Source organism: Eucalyptus grandis, chromosome 8 (assembly GCF_016545825.1).
Source record: "Eucalyptus grandis isolate ANBG69807.140 chromosome 8, ASM1654582v1, whole genome shotgun sequence".
Lineage (NCBI taxonomy): Eukaryota > Viridiplantae > Streptophyta > Magnoliopsida > Myrtales > Myrtaceae > Eucalyptus > Eucalyptus grandis.
Genome location: NC_052619.1, coordinates 3,426,517 through 3,451,806, shown reverse-complemented (window position 1 = coordinate 3,451,806; position 25,290 = coordinate 3,426,517). Strand labels below are relative to the sequence as shown.

The window sequence follows — 25,290 nt, the reverse complement described above, 5'->3', positions numbered from 1 at the left end:
CTGATCGATGCCTACTATTACTCAAGGTTTGACATTGAAAGATATCAATTACAAGGGGCTTATGTAGGTTGGAAGAAGTTTCTTCTAATCATGTCTTCATTGATGGATTATCAATATGGATATTATCTATGTTTAATTTTGATTAAGTTTGTATATAGGTGATATTCATAATTTATGACTCGCCAATTTGAGGTATGATTGGATCAAGGAGCTTTCTTCGACTAGAATCAAAGGACAATATCGCTTTACAAGAGTATGCTTCTACATATCACATTAGTCGACTGCATAAGTTAAAAGGATAGAGAGATCCTTCAAATCATTGTATATGCACAATCCAAAAGAGTCACTTTCTAAAATATGGGCCTATGCGATCAATAACAATAACAAAGTTCAAATATCTACAAGATGGGAAAATTGCAATCTTTCTAATGTGATACTTAAAAGCCTCAACTTTAGGTCCAATCCTAAGCCCCAAATATTTTTTAGTCTAAAAAAAAACAGTAACTTTCACTTTAGTTTCAAATTTGTCAACTTATGTTGAAAAATCATCACTAGTTTCTTCAAAATTATTTACATTAAGGTCAATTAGAGGTTCATTATCAGAATTTGCATATTCATTAACACCCTTACTTTCACATGCAACTAGAACGGCCTCTCGATGTTGATAATTTTAAAAAGTCGATGGGTATGTTTGGACTCATGGATGAATTTGGGATTAAAGTGAACGTTGGGGACTTTTGTTTGCACAAGACAAAAAAGTTAGAGGTAAAATTGGGATTAGACTTAATATTTGAAAATTTTTAGGAAATTAGTCACTTTCTTAATAGTGATAGCTGTGTTTTTATCTCAAGCCCTGGATCATATCGCGAGTTAAAAAGAAAGAAAGAAAGAAACATATCTTTTAGATTTTCGAAATTTGATAAATCGCACCCCTTTCGTGCCCCTTTTTGACAATGTCGCTTTTGAAAAACACGTTTTGTGTATTTCGATTCTTGGGTAAGGCAACAGCTCAGGCGTCCATCCTTATCCGATCATGCCTGGTCTCTTTAGGTTCAACCTTGCACGGTCCATTTTGGAGTTGTATCAAAGGATGTCGAGACTGAAGGCACATGGGGTTGTCTTTATTAACGTGAATGAGATGACTAGGCACGATCCGGATGACTCATTAACACTCGGATAATTTTAGAGATATGTACAAAAAAAAAAAAACATTTAAGTGTTTCGATTGAAGACACGTGTCGTTATATGTGTGCTCATGCTTTCAAGTTTAGTATGCTCGTATGGTTGGATCAAATTGGCTTCATGTGTTATATGGAAGATCTATCAACCTAATGGTTAATGAATTTAGGAAAAAAAGAAGTCATCAAACATCTCAAATTATGCCCATTGCAACACATATATCAAAAATATTTTTTGTAATGCAAAAAATCCCAAACTTATACTTACATTGTACATTTATCTTCCGTCAAGATCTCATCAATAAACATCATTAAAAATATACCCATATGACCAATGAATTTTGATTTCCTTGAGTAAAAATTAGCTCGCTTAATTTCTCTTTTGTAAGAGAAGTTATGCTTGCATAAATGAGTAGCTTCATGTAGTAATTATGGGAATAAGACTACTATTAGACCCATGTATATTGCTAATTCTTTACCTTATGATTTTATTTATTATAATTAGCCCTGTAAATCTTTAATTTTTTATTTACTCAAAAAGTTCATGTATTTATTTATTATAAGTGCTTAATATTTCGATACAAATTATGAAAATTACGTTATTTTCTTACATATTAATATAGAATTCAAAGTCGTATAGGATATCGAGAAATTGCAAAATAGGTTCCAATGAAAACAGGGTTGACCCTAGAACCGGATCGGAAAAACATGATGAATGGATATAAGGTTGGGTACATGGTCCAAAAAATGGGAACCGGTTATAATAGTGTCGGGTACATAATTCAGGTATAGACCCTACTCACTTTGTACCCGATCACCCCTATTGATAGCCAATCTCAATCTAATTTACCCTGGGAATTTACCACTTTTTTTTTTTAATGATTTAACACATAACTTTTTATTAATTGATGAAAGTTTTTTTTTTTTGGTTGGTAACATGTTTTAACTTGGCATGCACTTTTCCATGGTCTAAAATGATGGTGATTGTTTTTCTTCTTTCACTATTGAGACGTACTAACATCGCGTCAAATAATTGATTTATCGTTTGATTACTACAGTAAGTTATTTATTATAGCAAGTGCATTTTTGTCATTATCTCCATTGAACGGTGTCAGTGAGTCAAATCAAATAATATCAAAAACGAGGTAAAACTCGGGTTCGTTCTTCTCTCTCTGTCGGCAAGCCCCCTCATCTCCCAAAAACTCTTCCTTTTTTTAAGCTCTCCTATAGTCTCTCGGCTCCGGATTAAGAGCCTACTTAATCTTTAATCTTCTTTTTCTTACTTTGATTGTCTTTTATTTTTTCTTCCGATCTATTTTAGGAGTTCGTGTGTAAAATAATTTCTACAATTGATTTTGGATGAACTTGGAGACCAGTTCGATGACTCGCCCAATCAATAGACATTAAGGAGGATGTTCGTGACGTGGCTCCACAACTTCTTCAAGATTATATGGCTCTCCTCTTTTGATAAGTTTGTGTCACGAATAGACTAGTGAAAATTTACTCTCTGGCAAAGAGAATATTATCAAGAATATAATTTCAATGATATTTTAGGGTACAAAATCTATTCAACATGTCATGCTAAAGGAAAAAAAAACCGATCAATGCCTACGATTAGTCAAGGTTCAACATTTAAAGATATCGATTACAAGGGGCTTATGTAGGTTGGAAGAAGTATCTTCTAATCATGTCTTCATTGATGGATTATAAATATGTATATTATCCATGTTTAATTTTGATTAAGTTTTTATAAAAGTGATATTCATAATTTATGACTCACCAATTCGAGGTATGATTGGATCAAGGAGCTTTCTTCAACTAGAATCAAAGGACAATATCGCTTTACAAGTTTTTGCTTCTACGTATCACATTAGTCGACTGCATAAATTAAAAGGATAGAGAGAGATCCTTCAAATCATCTTATATGCACAATCCAAAAGAATCACTTTCTAAAATATGGGCTTGAGCAATCAATAACAATAACAAAGTTCAAATATCTAGGAGATGGGAAAACTGACATGTTTCTAATGTGAGACTTAGAAGCCTCAACTTTAGGTCCAATCCCAAGCCCCAAATATTTTTTAGTCTAAAAAAAAAAAAAAACCCCACAACTTTCACTTTAGTTTCAAATCTGTTAACTTACGTCGAAAAATCATCACTAGTTTATTCAAAATTATTTATATTAGGGTCAGTCAAATGTTCATTATCATAATTTGCATATTCATCAACACTCTTACTTTCGCATGCAACTAGAATAGCCTCTTGATGTTGATAATTTTTAAAGAAGTCGATGGGTATGTTTGAACTCATGGATGAATTTGGGATTAAAGTGAACGTTGGGGACTTTTGTTTGCACAAGACAAAAAAGTTAGAGGTAAAATTGAGATTAGACTTAATATTTGAAAATTTTCAGGAAATTAGTCCCTTTCTTAATAGTGATAGCTGTGTTTTTATCTCATGCCCTGGATCAAACCCTATCGCGAGTTAAAAAAAGAAAGAAAGAAAGTAAGAAAGAAACATATCTTTTAGATTTTCAAAATTTGATAAATTGCAACCCTTTCGTGCCCCTTTTTGACAATGACGCTTTTGAAAACACGTTTTGTGTGTTTTGATTCTTGGGTAAGGCAACAGCTCGAGTGTCCATCCTTATCCAATCATGCCTGGTCTCTTTAGGTTCAACCTTGCACGGTCCATTTTGGAATTGTATCAAAGGATGTCGACTCGAGACTAAAGGCACATGGGGTTGTCTTTATTTACGTGAATGAGATGATGAGGCACGATCCGGATGACTCATTAACACTCGGATAATTTTAGAGATATGTACAAAAAAAAGAAAAATATTTAAGCGTTTCGATTAAAGACACGTGTCGTTATATGTGTGCTCATGCTTGCAAGTTCGGTATGCTCGTATAGTTGGATCAAATTGGCTCCATGTGTTATTTGGAAGATCCATCGACCTAATGGTTAATGAATTTAGGGAAAAAAAATAAGTCATCAAACATCTCAAATTATGCCCATTGCAACACATATAACTAAAATATTTTTTTGTAATGCAAAAAATCCCAAACTTATACTTGCATAGTATATTTATCTTCCATCAAGGTTTCATCAATGAGCATTGTTAAAAACATACCCATATGACCAATGAATGACAAATGGTGTTGACATAGTGCCCATATAGCTTAGTGAAATAAAAATAAAGTATTTTTTGTCTAGAATATCATTTGACGGAATTTTGATGTAAGATAAAAATATTATACAAGTACAAATTTAGAGTTTTTGACGGCATAAGAAAAAGTGTAGGGTAATTGTGTGATATTGGCATAATTTTAGATTTTTTATGTCACAAAAAAAAATTAAAATAAAGATATCACAATAAACATAATTTTGAGCTTCTTATGACCTTTTCTCTAAAAATTACATATGAGAGTTTCAATTTCTTGCCTACACACATAGAAACCCTTAGTGTGCCTTTTCTTTTGCTTACAGAAGCTTTTCCTTTTTCGGGAATGACCTACTTAATTGTTAGCATGCATAGGCCCATCATTTGGGTTTGGCTATATCTAGTAATATAGATCGTTGACTGGTGTCTGAATTCTGTTCTTCAGACCTTCCAAGAAATATCTGTTTGTTAGAAAAGAAATATCCTTTAAGCCTAAATACACTAAATCTACTCAAATTAAACGTGTCAGGCAGAACTAATTACGGGATCAAAGCACCCTTTTGCCCTCTTATTTGCTGTGAAGTAACCCCTCAAAAATCAAAATGCGTCATTGAGTTGAACAAGATGGACTAAGGTCACGTAAGTATTTCTCGATCAATTTGTAAAGCCAAAAGCAAGCGCCATTAAATTTCGAGAGATCGTGTTGGGAAAATCACTACCGAGGCCCCACATTCGGTGGAGAGTTAGATTTTATACATGACCTCATCTGCGCCTGAATTTCCTCTTTCCAATTAATAACTTCGTTATATGAATCCACTTTTTTGGCTAAAAGGTTTCAAGCTCGTGACTTTACATTTGCGAAAAATTAGCCCGGACCACTAGATTGCAATAATCGGGTGGTGGTTGGAGGAGGAGGAGGGTGGGGGTAAAGTTGAAGGTACAACTGAAACACACGAGAAGAAAAGCCATGAATGGATTGGGACCAACATTGGGTGGTCCTGCTTAATTAAAACAAAATCCAGAATAAGTGGGCCAAAAAGGATGGAAAAATAACAAAAAATAACAAGAGAATTGGAAGAGACTATTCTACTATTTTGTTGGTATTTAAAACGAATATTTCCAAAATAAATTTGCTTCAAGGGAAAGGGATGTGTGTACAAAAAGGACCACATAGAAAGGATTCAAGGATCATGTGGAATTGGAAATTGCTATAGCAAAAAGAGACGTAAAAGAGAAGAAAACAAAACGTAGACACACACACACTCACCCACATCATATAAGACAAAAGATAAACAAGTAAGGATGTGTGCAGTATGGTGGAAAAATTGCCACGTCGATTGAAAAAGAATATTATATTCGAAAGTAGTGCAATAAAATTGGAAAATTTACTCAAGGAAATCAAAATTTATGGAGTCGAAATTCTTGTTTTAGGATTTGATTACACTTTTGAAAGTTTCATGACTTCATTACACTTTATAAATAAATTTTATGACTTAATTGCACTTTTTAAAAGTTTTAGGATTAAATTACACTTTCTCGACAAGTGTTAAGATTTTTAATGCTTATATCCCTAAGAAAAATTCTACATACTAAGTGTTAAAGAGAAATTTAAGGTTATGATTTAAGATTAGGTTAATAGCGATTTACCCTAACTTTGTAATTAAGTTTAATTACTTTTATCTCCCTTCATATGGAAGTCTTGTACTCTTCTTCATATGATGTGCATAATAACATAAATTTATCTTTTTCACTGAAAATTTCAGCTTTGAGAAATTTAAATGTTCGATAGGGTCGTCCCTTGCATAATTTTTGTAAGAAGCCTAGCTCGTATTGTAATTGGAAGCGTAGAGAACTATACAAATTGTCTCTTTGCGTTCAAATTTAACATTTGAATGCAAAGAAACTTGTTATACAGAAATTTATACAGAAACTAGTTAAACAATTTTTTGAAGTGCCGTAAAAGGAAAATCCATGTGCAAGATAATGGCAAGAGAGGGGTGGTCAATGAAGGGATAAATCCCGATGGCTCCCGGAATTATTTTTTACTTTTTTTATTACAGTCAAAAAAGGCTGCCACGTTTATCATCTTATGCAACACTCCAAAAAAAGAAAAATTAAACGAGGTCTCTAATTGTCCTATAAATTACTAATTCAAACATGCCATTTGACGAAAATTCATTGGTTAAAAAGATTACGAGACATCTATATAAATTTGGGTTTCTTTCTTTTTCTTACAAAGTAGAATGGCTTCTATAAAGGTCAAATTTTGATGTTACCCTCGAAAGCAGCAGAGTAGAAACGTCAACAAATGGATAAACATAAAAGTGACTCAGACAACGATGTTAGATATCACCCTCGAAAATGAATTATTTAATGAAAATTTCCTAAAAATAATTGTTTCTTTCACTTGAAATTATTAGTTGATGTAAAACATTTTTATTATGGATAAAAATTTATATCAAAATATTTTCCTGGGTGATAAAAATATTTTTCGTTCATTTATTTTTATAATTGCTCTAAGTTATCATTTCTTAAAATATATTTATTTCATTTTTGAAAAATAAATTATTCTATATTCAATCTTTTGTATTTAACTCTTATTCCAAAGCAATTTTTGCACAAAGTAGTATTTAGTGGAGCTAGCTGGAGATAAGTTTAGTTAAAGATAAGTTTAACGTGTGAAAGACAAATACAAATTCAACTAAAACACTAATACAAAAAGACAACGACAGGTGTCTTGAATGTAGTCACTTGATGGTTTTTGTGGCGGCAGGGCAAGTTGGCAAGGATAGAAACAAAAAAGAACATAATAATGTTACGGTTGACCCAAGGAAAATATTTTAATTTTAATTTTAATTTACGACCACTTGCGATTCCTAAATTATATAATTAATGCGCAATATTCACTAGATGATTCGATCCAAGCTAGAGGACGGCAGTGTGATTGTGTCTTTGGAGATGGGATAATTCCCAGGCATCATTTCCGGAGATGCCGGATCTAAACGTAACTTTTAGCACCGAATTGGCTGCCAAAATGATATAAAATTGTAGTGAAATATTTTTATTATATGGTGGGTGATGCCTAAAATTAACAAATATTAAATGGTGGGTCCATGAAAGCACTTTTTCTCCATGCTAGCATGTAGAAGGGTCTGCGTTTGGCAGCCTTAAGCTGTTGGGACAGAGCTTACTTAATTCATCCTTTATCAATAAAATATGGGTCACGAGGTTTGCCATTTGTGTGCAATAGATTGAGAAAAGTGTTGCCAAAGGTCATAATTTAAGGAAAAATTGATAAAAATATACTTCGAACGAATTGATAAAAAAGAAAGCATGAAATTGAGTCGGCATGAAAAGAAAAAAGAAATGGGAGAGAAGCTCAACGATGCCGTGAATTCACCCCAAAAAAATTCAGCAATTTCGGGAGAACTTTTACACCAGCATTATATCGTACACCATTTCACTATGGTGAGGAAAGATCCTTCCCCTTCTGAACTGGTTGTGAGTGAGGAGGGATTCGAACCAAATATATCGTGACTTGTAAACCTTATAATATAACCATTTGAGCGACGGGCTCTATCTTGTAATATTTTTTTTTTCTTTTTTTTTTGGATTATTTCGTTTAGAAGCCTTTTGATAAGGTTTATTTTGTATGGTACTTGGTGGCAAAATGGTTGGATGATGTTTATTGGACTTATTTCTTGCCAAAAAAGAAAGAAAGAATAATAATGTGCTTGTCAATAGATATGTTAAAAGATATTCCAACTCAAGAAATGGAATATCCGAATCAGACAAACCAAGCCAAGCCGACAACAATGGCTGGACAGCTCATCCAGCTCGGATCGAGGAGATCCATAAAATTTGAGGGCCTCTGACGAGCCAGACCAGAGCTCCACAGGACACTTTCTTTTCGGCTGTCAAGTGGTCCTTTACTTTTTCCTTCTTTCCCCCTAATATTCAGCATGAACATAGTACAAATATTTGTTATAAGAAATACCAGCTAAAATGGGAAATCTTTCTTTTAAGATTAAAACCCGATATTGCAACAATTTACCCGATGACCATCACATAATCTTTCAGAGGTCTATTGAGTATGCATGATAAGAAAAAGTCATATCTGAACTGATTTAATATCATCTCACGACATCTATTTGATATGACAATTATTGGCTTTTATAAAGGCGTGGAATTATCTAGATACAGTGGAATTAGTTGAATGCTCGAATAAATTCGGACAACATCAATGGCAGAAGTATTTTTAACCATCATGATAAAAAGAATGGTGTTTTTTTTTTTTCATTTGGTTTTGTCCTAATTTCAAATTTCAGTGTTGATAAACAATAACTATGTACATTAAAAGACAAAATCACCCAATTAATTGAAAATCAAATGGAAAGAAGGTTCATCATATGATGATTACCCACGAAGATTGTGGAAGTTGGTCTGTAAGAAGTTAAAAAGACTTTTTTTTTTCTCTCCCTTTGTTTTCTTTCTCTATCCTCTTCTTCAACCTTTAGTGGTACCCTCCTTCTCTGTCTCTCTTTGATTTTGCTTATGTTTTATTGTTATGTTGTTACTTATTCTTCTCTATTGATTTAGATATGAGAATTCCATTTTCCAGTTTATTTTTAGATTCGGGAGCTTTTTTTGTCAAAAGATACAAGAGTTTGAACTCTATAATTCTAGTTATAGATTTGGGAGCTATCATCTCTCCATCTAGATCCAGGAGTTTAATAAATATGCCTTCAGATTTGATACCTTTATACTTAATTCGTGTATGAGTCATCAATCTCTAGCTTCAATGGTTTGGCTATCTTCTTATGACGATAGTATAGAAGAAATTGAACCTAGTCGCAATGTCGTTTGTATTAAGAGAAGAATTTCCGATATGTGCTCATCACTGATGACGATATGAGATCCAGTGATTGATTACCGAATAAATTTATTTTGCAGTATTTCAGGCTTTGCTCTATTTTGATTTGCTTTGCCACACGTATCATTTTGAATAAACAATACAACCCTTTTTTTTCATGCCGACCGAAAACAATTAAATACCGCATGCATCCACACAATCACGGGCGTATAGAATGTATCCAACCATGCATGCATATGTTCACCATCACCATCAGCATCATCATCATCATCATCACCATCACATCATCATCATCATCATCATCGTCGTGATCAATTGGGAGGTGGGACCGGGGGAGGGGACTGACGTGATACAGGAAGAGCCACGTAGGGCCACGGGATTGGTCCCTTCTTCCGCGGTCTCTCCTGCAATCGGAGACAATTACTGCCCACCCACCCACGTGGCCCGTCGCCATCGCCTTAATAATTGCCTCCCGCTAAAGACACGGGTCGTCCCCCACTTCCGTCTTCGGTCGCCCACCACCACCCCGCTCACGACGAAAATGGGGTCAGCCGCTCCCCCACCCGGCCCCATCCTCTGCATCGCCTCCCCACCGTATCACCGTACATTCGCACGTCCACAAGAGTCTCCATGCACCCGCTCAGATATACGAATTTCTTTCTCGTATTTTATACCATATAAAAAGAAAGAAAAGAAGGTCTAAGATCTTTAGTTCGAAATCGCGAAGCCTATGTACACCTCTCCAGATTAATAGTTTAATGGATCGGTACCTACGACTCCTTTTAGTTTAAAAAAAATCATTTTTTCTATGCATTTAAATAGGTGAGGATACTGTACATAGATGATGTGCCAATCGTGAGTGATCAAAACACATATTTAATGTTTATAATGAAAGGTCGATCGAGCTATATTCTTATAATTCGATTGATTTTTTTTCAAATGAATTTTCATTCTCTATAATAATTGTCACCACTTTACTTGAAACGAAAAAAAAATCAAATAATTCTTCTATTAGATGATATATTTCGGTCAGATTTACATCGTATTATTTTGTCTTGCACGCACATATTTTAAGTGTAAAGTGCGAGATTATATTCCAGATGGATCGAACAGTGCAGTTGCATCACGAGCAAAATCATGGTGATGTCGACGGCTGTCGTCTAATGCGTCCATCACTTGTTGTGCTGCTTGCCGTAGGAGATTGCTGCTTATCCGGAAGACCATCTAGAGTCTTCTTGTAATAATTGGGAGGTCAATGATTGAGCTGTTTTCACTTTGTTAGTTGGAATAAAAAAAAAAACAGTTTTGACAATTTTCAATCACCCCCGATTAAATTCACAGATTTTACTGAACAGTAATTGTTTAGATTTCTTCTAAAATAACAACAGTTTTTCGGTGAAACTTCGAGAATACTTGAGAATCTCTTGTGTTGACCTACCCACTTTACTAATTTCCTACGTCATTGTAATATAGATTTTAGAGATAATTTTACTGCTCATTCAAAACTGTTCAAGATTAAAGATAAATGTATTATAAGATGCAAAAAGATTCATATTGGTCTCAGTTATGATTTCCCATCACAAATTAAGCTTTTTCAATAGGTATTTTAAACATGGTTAGGAAATCTTTGTTAGTAATTCGCAAGATAAATATAAAAAATATGTAAACCTTTTACTCTAAGGACAATTTTCACGATAACTTTTCAAACATATTAAAGAAAAAGGCGTCTAGTAAAGAGATAATTTAATTTTCAAAGTTATTTAAGTTTTTCCTTTTTATTAAACTCTTGAAAATTTCTGGCGAAATCGTTCCAAGATAAAAGATTAATCCCTTTTTTTAATTATTATTTTGGGACGTAATTTTCTCATAAAAATAGTAAGCTCCAAAAAAATTTTAAAATGGGATTTTCACACGGGTTAGCGCCCGCCTCCATTTTCAGGACCGTTAACGGAACAACAGACACTTCGAAATGCACCACCTACGATGATCACTTGGTCTACGGTGATCTCGATGTACGCCCGCCATGGGTGTTGCGATGATGCGCTCTTGAGCTTTGTGGAGTTTCAGAGAAGCTCCGTCGAGAGGCCGACTGAGTATATTTTGGCCAGTCTGGTCCGGGGTTGTGCGCAGTCGGGTGGCCTTGATGAAGGAGCTCAGGTGCATGGTTTGGTTGTTAAGGCCGGTCTCGGGTCAGGATGTCTATGTTGGCACTTCTCTGGTTTTTCTGTATGCGAATAATGGTGGGATAGATGGGGCGAGATCGGTTTTTGATGGTTTATTGGATAAGACTGATGTTACTTGGACTGCGATCATAAGCGGGCATGTGAAATGTGGGAGAAGTGAAGTGTCTCTGCAGTTGTTTAGCCAGATGATAGATGCTGGCCTTCTTCCTGACAAATACGTGATTTCCAGCGTTTTAAGTGCTTGCTCAGCACGTGAGTTTGTTGAAGGTGGCAAGCAAATTCATGCTCATATACTGAGGCGAGAAGCAGAGATGGACATTTCAGTGGTTAATGTGCTGATCGATTGTTATACAAAATCTGGCATGGCACGAACAGCTGGGAGGCTATTCGACCATATGGAAGTTCAAAATATGATCTCTTGGACCACGATGATTTCTGGGTACATGCCGAACTTGTATGATAAGGAAGCATTGAAGCTTTTCGCAGAGATGACTGGATTGGGTTGGAATCCTGATGCATTTGCTTGCACCAGTGTTCTCACATCATGTGGCTCGCTCGAGGCCTTAATGCAGGAAAGCAAGTTCATGCTTACACGATCAAGGCCAATTTAGAGTTTGATGATTTCGTCAAAAATGGCTTGATAGATATGTATGCAAAATGCGATGCCCTAGAGGATGTTAGGAAACTTTTCAATGTTATGGATGGGAAAACTGTTGTCTCCTATAATACAATGATCGAAGGCTACACAAGATTAGAGAAACCGGAGGAAGCATTGGATCTCTTCCATAGTATGAGGCTCGCATCATTCTCCCCAAGTCCATTGACATTCATCAGCATCCTTGGATTATCAACTGCTTTGTTTGCCTTGGAATTGAGCAAGCAAGTTCATGGCCTCTTAAGTAAATCTGTGATGCAAGCCTAGGGAGGCTTTCTCAAACAATAGGATCGGGAGAGTGACTTGCACATGGAAACAGGACAAACAGGAATTTCAGCACTGCGCGAGATAGGAGAACAGTCGTATCTTTGTCGATACAGATTGGATCGACCTGATTCCAAAGCCAAATGAACAAAGACTTCTGGATCTACAATTTATATGTTTTAGGTTTTCTGAAATAAGCACTGTGGGATAGTCGAAATTGGGTTGGAAGTATCGAACAGAATAAGAAAAGATAGAAACTTCGTTGGTTGCTCTTCTAGGCCTCCAAGGAAGTTGAGGGGGGGCACCGATTCTTCTAGATCGATGACTACAACTCTTCAAGGATGCAGATTTCGAAAGCTCCGACTCTTCAAGGACGGAGTGAAAACTCTTCTATAGGTTTTCAAGTATGAACTCTACAAGGTTCATGATACTCGCTTCAAGCAAAGCTTTTCATTCATCAAAAGTCATCTGTCTTCTACAAGGGATTGGATGGCTTATATCATCAAAAAAATAAAAACAGAGCATAGAATTGAAAGCATTAAAGAGCCTAGAAACTAGAAAAATAATAAAGAGCTTAGGAACTAGAAACTAGTAAAAGCATAACGTCTTCATGGCTCAAATGTGTCTTCTTTCAAACTTCTGGAATGGACTCAATATATCATTATAGCTTCTCGGTTTTGTCGAGCTTGAATGCGGGCCGATCTTCTTTGTCAAGAGAGCCGGTCTTCAATGTGGGCTGCATCATCCTCCCCATCTTCAAAAGAATTCATCCTCGAATTCTTGCCATCATCATCAGAAGAATCTCCCACCCCTCCCCATCTTCAAAAGAATTAATCCTCGAATTCTTGCCATCATCATCAGAAGAATCTCCCACCCTATTAGGTGCCAACGTAATCTTCTTGCCTCCAAATTCAAAAGAATATGTATTTCGATAACCATCATGCATAGTCCTTCTATGGAATTGCCATGGTCGACCAAGAATAATGTGACTAGCATCCATCGGTAGAACATCACACCATATCTTGTTATTATAATCAGAACCAATGGACAAATTAACAATGCATCGTTTTGAAACAGTTACCTCAGCACCTATCTTCAACCACAACATTTTATAAGGCGTAGGGTGCGTTTTTAATTCCAACTTCAGCTTGTTTGCCGATACTTCAGAAATTTTATTCTCACAACAACCAGAGTCAATAATTAATTGACACACCTTTCCCATGATTGTGCCGATACTTCAGAAATTTTATTCTCACAACAACCAGAGTCAATAATTAATTGACACACCTTTCCCATGATTGTGCAAGCAGAATGGAAAATATTAGTACGCAGCCACCTATCTCCAGTGTCATCTCGAGGAGTAAGAAAAATTTTCCTCACCATAAGAAGTTCGCCAGTGTCAGCGTGCACTATTTGTTCATCATCCGCAGCTTCTTCATCATTGTTCAACTCCTTTTCAAGTGGATCCTCAGCACTCTCATCAGAATCATTATCCACTTCTAGCACGATGACCCAACTCCCCACAAGAATAGCAACGTATTTCGGATGTAGCAGGTTGCTTCGAAACATGAGGTTGAGTAGAAGGCTTACTAGCAGATTGCTGTTTCCGAGAATGAGAGCGCTCCATTTTGAGTGCTCGTTGGCGTTCATCTCCTAAGTCCCAAATGTCGAGGACTTCCAAGGCGTCTTGAATGTAAAATTGAAGACCGTTCAAGTATTTGTTCACAAGCACATTCTCTGGGTCCTGGATATTGTTACGAATCACCAACTCATTGAATTCATTGGTGTATTGGTCCACCGTTCGCGTACCTTGTTTTAGATTTTGGTACCGTTGGTAGAGCTCTCTCTTATATCCTTTGGGGAGAAAATATTTTTGAATCTTGCCCTCCATCTTTCTCCACGAAGTGACTGGTGCTTTGCCAATGGCTTGGCGAGTTTGTTTTTCACGTCTCCACCAAGCAATCGCCTTGCCTCAGAATCGCATAGCAATGATCCCAATGCGACGATTCTCCGGAACATTTCGATGCTCAAACACCTCATTCACAAGTGTTAGCCAATCAACAATTTCATGAGGAGACTCATTACTTGTAAATTCTGGAACATCTTTCTTGATTTCCTTTTCCCAATCTGGTTCACGAATATGTTGTAAACAATGTCGAACATGCCTCCGACCGTGAATAGATTGAACACTCTCCGAAGAGGAAGAGTCACCATGGGAATCTTCAGTCCTGGAACGGGGTGGAGAATTATTTGCTTCAGCCCTCAATCTCTGAACTTCTTGCGTTAATTTGTCAATTTGTTGTTGCATATTCTCAGCGAGTGTGTGCAATTCATTGAGGGGAACGATTCTGCCGCCACGACGCCTAGCTTGTCTTGGAGGCATTGTCCTCTCCTCCAAAGCTCTGATACCAAATGATGCAAGCCTATGGGAGGCTTTCTCAAACAATAGGATCGGGAGAGTGACTTGCACACGGAAACAGGACAAACAGGAATTTCAGCACTGCGCGAGCTTAGGAGAACAGTCGTATCTTTGTCAATACAAATTGGATCGACCTGATTCCAAAGCCAAATGAACAAAGACTTCTGGATCTACAATTTATCTGTTTTGGGTTTTCTGAAATAAGTACTGTGGGATAGTCGAAATTGGGTTGGAAGTATCGAACAGAATAGGAAAATATAGAAACTTTGTTGGTTGCTCTTCTATGCCTCCAAGGAAGTTGAGGGGGGCACCGATTCTTCTAGATTGATGACTGCAACTCTTCAAGGATGCAGATTTCGAAAGCTCCGACTCTTCAAGGACGGAGTGAAAACTCTTCTAGATTTTCAAGGTATAAACTCTACAAGGTTCATGATACTTGCTTCAAGCAAAGCTTTTCATTCATCAAAAGTCGTCTGTCTTCTACAAGGGATTGGATGGCTTATATCATCAAAGAAATAAAAACAGAGCATAGAAACTTGAAAGCATTAAAGAGCCTAGAAACTAGAAAAATAATAAAGAGCTTAGGAACTAGAAACTAGTAAAAGCATAACGTCTTCATGGCTCCCAGGTGTCTTCTTTCAAACTTCTGGAATGGACTCAATATATCATTATAGCTTCTCGGTTTTGTCAAGCTTGAATGCGGGCCGATCTTCTTGGTCGAGAGAGCCGGTCTTCAATGTGGGCTGCATCAATCTGGAATTTCTATGGACTTGTTTGCAGGAAGTTCACTGATCGATGTTTATTCCAAGTCTTTATTAGTTCGAGACACGAGGCTAGTATTTGAAGAGATGAACGATAGAGATATCGTAGTTTGGAATGCAATGTTCTTTGGATATAGTCAGCAAATGGAAAATGAGGAGATCTTCAAATTGTTCTTAGAGTTACAGTTATCGGAACAATGACCCAACGAATTCTCGTTTGCTTCCCTTATCACAGCATCGAGCAATTTAGCAAGTCTCCAACATGGTCAACAGTTCCATAGCCAGATTATAAAGCGCGGTTTGGATTTTGACCCATTTGTCACGAATGCCCTTGTGGATATGTATGGTAAATGCGGAAGTATTCAGGAGGCCAGGAAAGCATTTGACCTCGCTAGTTGTGAAGATGTTGCATGCTGGAACTCCATGATCACAACATATGCACAACATGGAGAAGCACAGGCTGCTCTCCAGATATTTGAGGAAATGATAATCGCAGGAGTGAAACCAAATTATATCACATATGTGGGCATCCTCTCTGCATGCGGCCATGCGGGGCTTGTGGAAGATGGATTGCGTCATTATAACTCGATGTGTGGGCTTGGAATTGAACCGGGGACCGAACATTATGCTTGCATGGTCTCCCTTTTTGGCCAAGCTGGTAGACTAAAGGATGCCGTGGATTTCATCGAGACAATACCAATTGAACCGATGGCACTGGTATGGAGGAGCTTGCTCAGTGCATGCAGGAATGCTGGTGACAGCGAATTAGGAAAGTATGCTGCCGAGATGGCAATTTCTTTGGACCCGACGGATAGTGGATCTTATACCCTTCTCTCGAATATATTTGCATCAAAAGGAATGTGGTTTGATGTCAAGAAGGTGAGGCAGAGAATGGACGAGACTGGAGTCCTAAAAGAACCAGGAAAAAGTTGGATAGAAGTTAATAATGAGGCTCATGTGTTTGTTGCTAGAGACTGGACTCATTATGAGGCTGATTTGATTTATTCAGTTTTGCACTATTTAATTCTTCAGATAAAAGAGATCGGTTATGTGCCAAACGATGCTGCTGTTATCATAGACGATTGACTGGCAATTAGTAATGGGACAATATTATACTGCAAATGCTCACATTCTTTGTAACCTTCCAGCTGTATGATGCTGGGACATGATCGGTCTTCTTGAAGTATGCACATCATCTGTCTGACTTGGGTTTTCCATCGGATATGTTGAGGCTCTCTCCGTGGTGTGAGGAGGATATTTCTCTGGAGAAGCAGCTGCTGGGATATAATTTCGAATCGTCATTACTTAGTGGTGAATATTGAATATTTTAGATTCCATGGGATGCGAATTAATCCTCAGCATTGAAGTTGCAAAGATGTCTCCAATCATCTATAAAGAGACTTGAGTCATGAGGAATTGACACGACTCTATGACTTCCAATGGCATGGTTGACTCGTGAAGATTGGATGAACTAATGAGTTACGCTCTGTTTGTAGTTTAGAAGGGGGCAATATAGTTGAAGAAGAAGGGAAATGACCTGTTCCTGAGATACAGAGAGATTAACCCACTGCCTGTAGCCACGAGATGACCAACCAGAAATGCTCCTTGGTGGAGACTCACTCCGTTAATGCAGGACGGCAACATGATGAGTTTCAAGTTGACCAACCACGAAGAATGAAAAACTTGAGTCAGTTTCTTGTGGAATTTATGATACCTTGATCAAATTCACCTTTACTATTTGATGTCTGAATGCAATAAAATTAGTTGAAGAGCAACAGAGTTTTTCATCGAGTGACAACAGTTTTTCATCTAGTGACAAATAAGGAGGAAACCGGAATTTGCAAGTAATTTTTCATATCTGATATTGCCAGCTCCTCCGTCAGCAACTTCAACGGTTCAGTGCTTACACTGGCCACCCAGAGAGAACAACATCTGCATTTAGATCTTAATACTTTTATGTACGGAAGTCTAAGTCACCTCAACTGGTCACTGCATTTAGCTCTACTCTTCCCTCCTTTTTCAATGTAAAAGATGAAGACTTTCATGCTTCTCAAACATGCTAGACAAGCAATACAATGGAGACGATGGATCAATGTGCTTCAACTGATCCAAAGACAATTCAGGATCTTGCTAGGTTTTTTTAATGAGAATTTTCTTCGAGAGTTGATTCTCTAACCTCTTGAATTTTTACTTTTGACATCTTCATCTTTGACAACTTCGAGACATTGCAAGAACTTGATTTGATTTCCCTTCATGATATCTGCTATATTCCGTAACGTTGACATGAACATAACCGAAAAATTGGCTGCCATGAAACTTTGCTCTCAAGCCTCAAGTCAGCTTGTTTCACTTTCTTCACATATTGCTAGAATTTATCATTCATAAGTCATGTTCACTCCTTGCTAGTCAGCAAGTTGAGCTTGCTTTGTTCTTTTTATTTTTTATCTGGTCGAATGCTTGGTTTGTTCATTCATGATTTAACATATGCAAATTGATTATATTAGGAACTGTGTTTTTTTTTTTAGCTCTCTCTCTCTCTCTCTCATCTAAGCTTTACTACAACGGATCTTGTGACCATAATCACTCTCCTTAAAGACTTGGAAAGTTTTATCTTTATTTGCTAATGCTTCAAGTCCGATAATAATCTAGGACTGAAATACAATGAATAAAAATATTATCAAAACCACATGATTGTGGACCATTTTAGAATACTATTGGTCGTGGAAGTGCAATTTTGGACAATCAGGTGCTTATAAGCTGAGGCTTACCAAGGTTAGGTACCTCCATGGCTGTTTTTAAACCATCACATTATACTCTATCTTCATGTGGATGATATGATATCCACAAAAAGAAAGAATTAAGAATCGAAAATGTACGTGGACTTTGAAACTAACAAGGCCCCTTTCTTGATTAGACCGCTCAAGTATTTTCTTACCCTTTGTTTACTCAATGTAGAAAATCCAAAGATGGAAGACTTTCAATTCTCCTTCCTTGTGTAGACTTCTCCACTTTCATCTTGCCTTTGATTTACTCAATGTAGAAGGTTCAAAGGTGAAGTTTAGCCGTAGGGAAACCTGTAGCTGGATTGAGACTCTTGTGCACCCACCACATTACACGCTCTCTTCATGTGGATGATACGAGATCCACAAAAAGACTGAATAAGAATCGAAAATGTATGTGGACTTTAAACTAACAAGGCCCCTTCCTTGATTAGATAGCTCAAGTATTTTCTCACCAATCATTTACTCAATGTAGAAAATCCAAAGATGGAAGACTTTCGAGTCTCCTTCCTTGTGTAGACCTCTTTAGTTCCATCTTACCTTTGATTTACTCAATGTAGAACGTTCAAAGGTGAAGACTTTCGTGCAACCCACCACATTACACGCTCTCTTCATGTGGATGGTATGATGCCCACAAAACGGTTGAATAAGAATCATGTGGACTTTGAAAGTAACAATGCCCCTTCCTTGATTAGACAGCTCAAGTATTTTCTTACCCTACATTTACTCAATGTAGAAAATCCAAAGATGGAAGACTTTCAAGTCTCCTTCCTTCTGTAGACTTCTCTAGTTTCGTCTTATCTTTGATTTACTCAATGTAGAACGTTCAAAGGTGAAGACTTTTGTGCAACCCACCACATTACACGCTCTCTTCTTATGGATGATATGATGCCCACAAAACGACTGAATAAAAATCATGTGGACTTTAAAACTATCAAGGCCCCTCCCTTGATTAGACAGCTCAAGTATTTTCTCACCATTCGTTTACTCAATGTAGAAAATCCAAAGATGGAAGACTTTCAAGTCTCCTTCCTTCTGTAGACTTCTCTGGTTTCGTCTTACCTTTGATTTACTCAATGTAGAACGTTCAAAGGTGAAGACTTTCGTGCAACCCACCACATTACACGCTCTCTTCATGTGGATGATATGATGCCCACAAAACGACTGAATAAAAATCATGTGGACTTTAAAACTAACAAGGCCCCTTCCTTGATTAGACAGCTCAAGTATTTTCTTACCCTTCATTTACTCAATGTAGAAAATCCAAAGATGGAAGACTTTCAAGTCTCCTTCCTTGAGTAGACTTATCTAGTTTCATCCTACCTGCATTTACTCAATGTAGAACGTTTAGAGGTGAGGGCTTTCATGCAATTTGCCAACTCCCCCGTTTGCAACTTTGAACTTCTATATTGGCAATGGCCACACAGAGAGAGCAATATCTACACTTAGGTCTTATCACTTTTCTGTACGAAAGTCTAACTTACCTCAACTAGTCACTAAATTTCTCCCCTTTCTTTTTTCAATGTAAAGGTGAAGGCTTTTCATGGTACTAAAACATGCTAGACCAAGTAAGACAATGAAGCCGATGGATCAATGTGCTTCAACTGCTCCAAAGACAATTCCCAATCTTTATGGTTTTTCCTACTTAGAATCTTCTTAGAGAGTTGTTTTTTTAACCTCTTGCGTTTTTCTTGTCGATATCTTTTGTCTTCGGCAGCTTTGAGACCTTGCAAGAACTTGATTTGATTTCCTTCATGATATGTGATATATTTTGTAACGTTGACATGGATATAACCAAACAATTGGCTACCATGTAACCTTGCTCTCAAGCCTCAAGTCAGCTTTTTAACTCTCTTCACATATTTCTAGAAGTTATCATTCATTTGCAAGTCCTACTTACTCCTTGCTAGTCAACAAGTTGAGCTCACTTTGTTAATTCATGATCTTTCTAACATATGCAGATTGATTATATCAGGAACTGTTTCTCTCTCTCTCTCTCTCTCTCTCTCTCTGATCCAGGCTTTGCCATGATGGATCCTACGACCATAATCACTTACCATCCAAACTTAGGAAGTTTTATCCTTATTTATAGAAGTTTTGAGTCTGATAAAAGTTGAGGACCGGCATAAAATGAATAAAAATTGAACCAAAACCACATGACTGATGACATAAATGGGGAACATTTTAGACTACTATTCGTAGTGTGAGTGCGATTTTGGATAATCACATGCTTGTGAGCCAAGGCTTACAGAGGTTAGGTGCTTATACGGTTGTTTTCAACCCACCACTTTACACGCTCTCTTCATATGGATGATACGATACATACAAAGAGACTGAATAAGAGTGCAAAAAGGTTTGTGGACCCGGAAACTAACGACTCTCCTTCCTTATTTAGACTTCTTGAGTTTTTTCTTACCCTTCATTTACTCAATGTATGAAAATCCAAAGCTGGAAGACATTCATGTCTTCTTCCTCATATTAGACTTTTCAAGTTTTTTTCTATCCCTTCATTTACTCAATGTAGATCATGCAATTGATTAATTGAATTTTTTCTAAGCCAGAGATTATATATACCCACGCACCCATCCATCCACTTACCCACACACTCAGAGATGACAGCAAAAATGCACTTCCCTTCGTCGACATCATCATCATCTTCCCTTATTACCCTTTTCTTCTTGCTCTTGGTTATAATCTCCATGTTCCTTCTTGGGGTCTTGGCTGACATGCCTACGAAACGTAAGTGATTTTCTTTTTGGTGATTTGAGCTTTCAGTAATGGCGGGGGACATGGATTGAGGATTCCATGAAAATGAAGTTCACATGGCATGATACAAGAACATAGAGAAAGTTTTATACATCCTACTGTGTTTTATATCATCAACAATTTTGCTATATTGAATATTGAATCAAAGTTCAAGAATTGCATTAAATAAATTAAAAATTCATGAACGGTATTATACATGGGACTAAAGTTTAGGAACCATTTATGTCATTTTCCCTTTATTAGTTATTGATAGCCATTTTCTGCTTGCTCTTGCTTATAATCTCTCTGTTCCATCTAGGGGCCTCGGCTGGATACCCTAAACGTAAACCGAGCCCCTTAATTATGCGTAAGTGAATTTTCTTGTTGGTGCTTTGATCTTTCAATAATGGAGGGGGACATTGAGTTCAAATGGCATGACACAAGAACATACAAGAAGTTCTATACATCGTGGTGTTTTTCTTAAAGTTGTTCAGATATTTTGCTGCATGAATCGTTCAATAATTTTGGGAAGTATATGATCTTTCATAACAAATTCCAATGAATTTATTCTTGCCTACAGATTTGGATCCTCCGGGGAAAATTGTTCAAAAAGTTCTAAACATATTATTTTTTTGCCAATTCAGTCATAAACATTTTCACTTTTTGTCAGTTAAGTTTTAAACCTTCTAATTTTTGCTTGAATCCGCTGAAAAAGAAGCCAACCGTCCCCTGTAAAAAAAAAAAAGGATGAGCACGATCATGGGCAGATATGATTCCCCCAAGTCATTGCTTTCCTTTTGGAAAATTTTGCCCATCTTCCATGAGCTTCAGCCCTCGTTTGAAACTTTCCCTGTAGAAGACTCCGAAAATCTATTTTATTCTGCCAACCCCACTAATCGCGGTTTTCCCCTCGAATCTCCATTGAATCAATTTCTTCAGCGCGTTGAACCACTTGATTCTCTACTTTCTCCGTTGTTCCTTGGCCGAGAATATCCAGAATACGTGTCCCTTATTCACTTCCCAATTTCGCCAAAAAAAAAAATAAAAAAATTAGTGCCTCATATCTCAACTTTCCTTTGCTCGAAAATTACACTTGCCTTGATCGGAATTGATTGAACTTTACTGCCCTATTTCGTTTACCTCCCAAATTCGGAACGGCTGAATAGAGGATCGTTCATGTCTCGATGAGGAAGCCGAAGCCGAAAACCCACGTGCCCAGATCTGGGCGAGGCTGGTCCCAACCCTCACCCTGAAGGTCATCACAGCCGCGGGCAGGGGCAGTGCCCCTCGCCGGCCACCAAAAAAATGAAAAGAAAGGAAAAAAAAAACAGAAAAAGAATACGAAATAAAAAATAACAACAGACAGGGTTCATGTCAGTGAATTCTCACCAAAATTAGTTAAATGGACTTAATTGGTAAAATATGAAAATGTTTAAGATTAATTGACAAAATTGAAAGGTTTATGACTAAATTGGCAAAAGTGCAATATATTTAGAATTTTGTGGATAATTTCCCAATGATTGTGAGTCTTCTTTTTACTCCATATCTTGACCCTTTTCATCACATAGTATTTGATCTTTCATATTGATTTTCATTGAATATTATTGTCTTGCATATGCAGCACGGCCAAGCCATTCTCCTCACGCACCTTGGCGTGAGTCCTTCTTTAACTCCATATCTCGAATATTACCATCACGTTGTCTACCTCTAGAATAGTTTATACATTTGCGAATCACTCATCATACATCTTATTAAGCTTGCTTAAAAGTACTACAACCTTAATTCGTCAAATATTCTCTAGTCATGTCCGATTTCACTTATGCATCGAACGATCAATGATATTTCATGAAATTTCATCTTCACAAACATAGTATGTACATATGCATAATTTCTTATTTATAGCAAGAATTAATAACATAATCGTGGTGCTTTGTGCCGACATTGTTTGTGTACCTATTTGCGTAGCATGGTCGCAACAACTTGGTCAATAAGGTTTTCTACGGTTAAATATGTGACGAAAAAATCATGGTAATTTCATCATTATGTCAATAATTTCTCTCTACTATTCAAATTAATTACAAAATAAACCAATGTGTATCCCATGATTAATATTTGTCTGTATCCCATTACTAACAGTCTCAAACTGAGGAGGGGGTGTGATAATGAGCTTTTAAAAATATAGTCTCGCATTCTCATTAGAAAAAGAAAAAGAAAAGTGAAAAATGGACAGTCTCGCATCATCTACTTAACCAAGAATTAATTTCATTTCAGCAAGACTCATTCCTTCATTTCCCTCTATTTTAGCCTAGGTTGCAGCATGTCCACCGCCACTGCGTTGATCAGACAGCATGTTGGTTGTTCTAGATGCCACCAAGCAAAGAATTTGGCGTCTCTCGTGATCGTGATATATATGTAATATGTAATAATACTCTTGGTATGTATTTGGTGTAGCAAAATTATTTCAGTTCCCTGTATTCACATCATCTTCAAGACATTCTCATGTGCAGACTTGTCTTTTGATGATAGTGAAATATAAAGAAATAAATTTCACAGTTCACTCTTAGATAATGTTCACCTGAGTATAGACATCTCATCATCGCCTTGCGCCTCAGGAAGTGGGGCAATTTCATTGGTCCACTTGAGGAGCCTCCTATCTCAAAAGGTATTTGGTGGCATAATTATTTAAAAGGTCATAAATATATTATACGATGGTCAATTCATTTTTGAAATTTTTTATTTTGTCAATTAAATTATAAACTTTATGAGAATTTGTCAATGTAAACTTTCGGCCAATTTTGGCCGTAAATTGCTGACGTCGCCGCGGTCAAGTCGTATCGTTGTTCTTTGTAGCACAATTGACATTGACATAAACAAATTTTGAAGAAATTTATATCTTTTCCTTTTTATTTTTATTTCTCTCTTTTTTTTTCCTTCATCGGATTACCAGAAGGAAAAATAATACATTTTCCCCAAAAATTGTTTATGCCAGTGCCGGTTGTGCCATGTAGGATGACGATGTTGACTGAATTGCCACGTCAACATTTCCAACAAAAATTGACCAGAAGATTTACCTTGGCTTATGATTAAATTGGTAAAATTAAAAAGCTTAAGAAAGTGTTGATTGCATATAATAGCATTACGATTTGTTGGACAATTTTCCATTATATAGTTGCAACAAGCGGGTTACTTAGCGCAATAAGAATGACATAACTCTTTAAGAGACCCAAGTACCTAAAATTGGCCACACAAACAAGAGGGTGAACGAACAAGGCCTTCTAGCTAAAAGAAGACTGCCAATAGTGCAACTTTGATATTAGCTAGTTGTTGGGGGCAAAGCACGAATTTTAGATCGAAAAAGGTCTATAGACAAGTCATACGCGGCCCATATTCCTGAATGAGGGCTATTCTAGAAATTGAGCACTGCCCCAGTCCATACTCCATTCTAAGAATCGGGGCCACTTTACTCGACTTTTTGTTTGCAGAGCTTCGGCAAACACCTACCTAATTTATCCTTTACAAGCAAAATGTACATGATATTTATGCCCGAGTCAGGCTGATTTCGGTTTTCAAGTTCTTGATGGCTCCTGGATTTTATTAGCATTTTCGACACGGTTGTTAGCGGTTTTTCGTCGTCCGCACACACGGCCACAAAATGGCGCACCGAAGCCGCTGGCATGGCACTGATACTTAATTATAAATGCTTCAGTTGGAGAGAGAGAGAGAAAGAAGAGAATATATTTTGGACAGAGAGTGATGAAAGAAAAGTCCTCAGCAAAAGGAGAAGAAATAGTAAAAAAGAAATAGATAAAATCCTTTAATTTTTAGATGCATTCGTTTCACGAAATATTGCTAATTTGAAATATTTTTAAAAATAACTCACTTCCATCACTTGTAAAAATGAATTAATTAATGAAACATATATCATTAATAAAACGTTTAGGCAGAGATTATTATTGATGACAAAAATATATTCCATTAACTAGTTATTCTAACCAACACAAATAATTACTTTTAGAAAAAAATGTTTGCGAATCATCGATTTTTTATAGAAAAAAAATCAATTACTAACCCCAAACGAGAAAGCGAAAGGTCACCCTCCTCAATGCCTATTTGCCAGGTCTTTCCTCAGTACAGGGTATTTTCCATGATGTCCTACTCAAACTGGGGACCCTAGGTAACGAGTGTCTTTGATTGGCGGATCGATGGCCGAGTCACGTGCGTTTGACTGGTCGGACAAGGTTAACGTCGAGAGTCTTCGCTACCTTAGTT

General features: G+C 36.8%; 2 long non-coding RNA genes and 1 pseudogene across 2 annotated transcripts; 2 read left to right on the top strand and 1 right to left on the bottom strand.

The window, feature by feature from the left end:
- The first annotated feature begins 11,197 nt into the window (after nt 1-11,197).
- Nucleotides 11,198-16,582, top strand: LOC120286584 (annotated as a pseudogene).
- A 2,449-nt stretch (nt 16,583-19,031) lies between these two features.
- Nucleotides 19,032-19,572, bottom strand: LOC120287602. Its single transcript, XR_005545761.1, has 3 exons — nt 19,555-19,572; nt 19,294-19,308; nt 19,032-19,047 (listed from the first exon to the last, which is right to left on the bottom strand). It is a non-coding gene; the product is annotated as an uncharacterized LOC120287602 (long non-coding RNA).
- Nucleotides 19,573-20,788: 1,216 nt separating this feature from the next.
- Nucleotides 20,789-23,730, top strand: LOC104456260. The gene is made up of 4 exons (XR_727308.3): nt 20,789-21,015; nt 21,341-21,388; nt 22,643-22,675; nt 23,326-23,730. It is a non-coding gene; the product is annotated as an uncharacterized LOC104456260 (long non-coding RNA).
- Nucleotides 23,731-25,290: the final 1,560 nt, after the last annotated feature.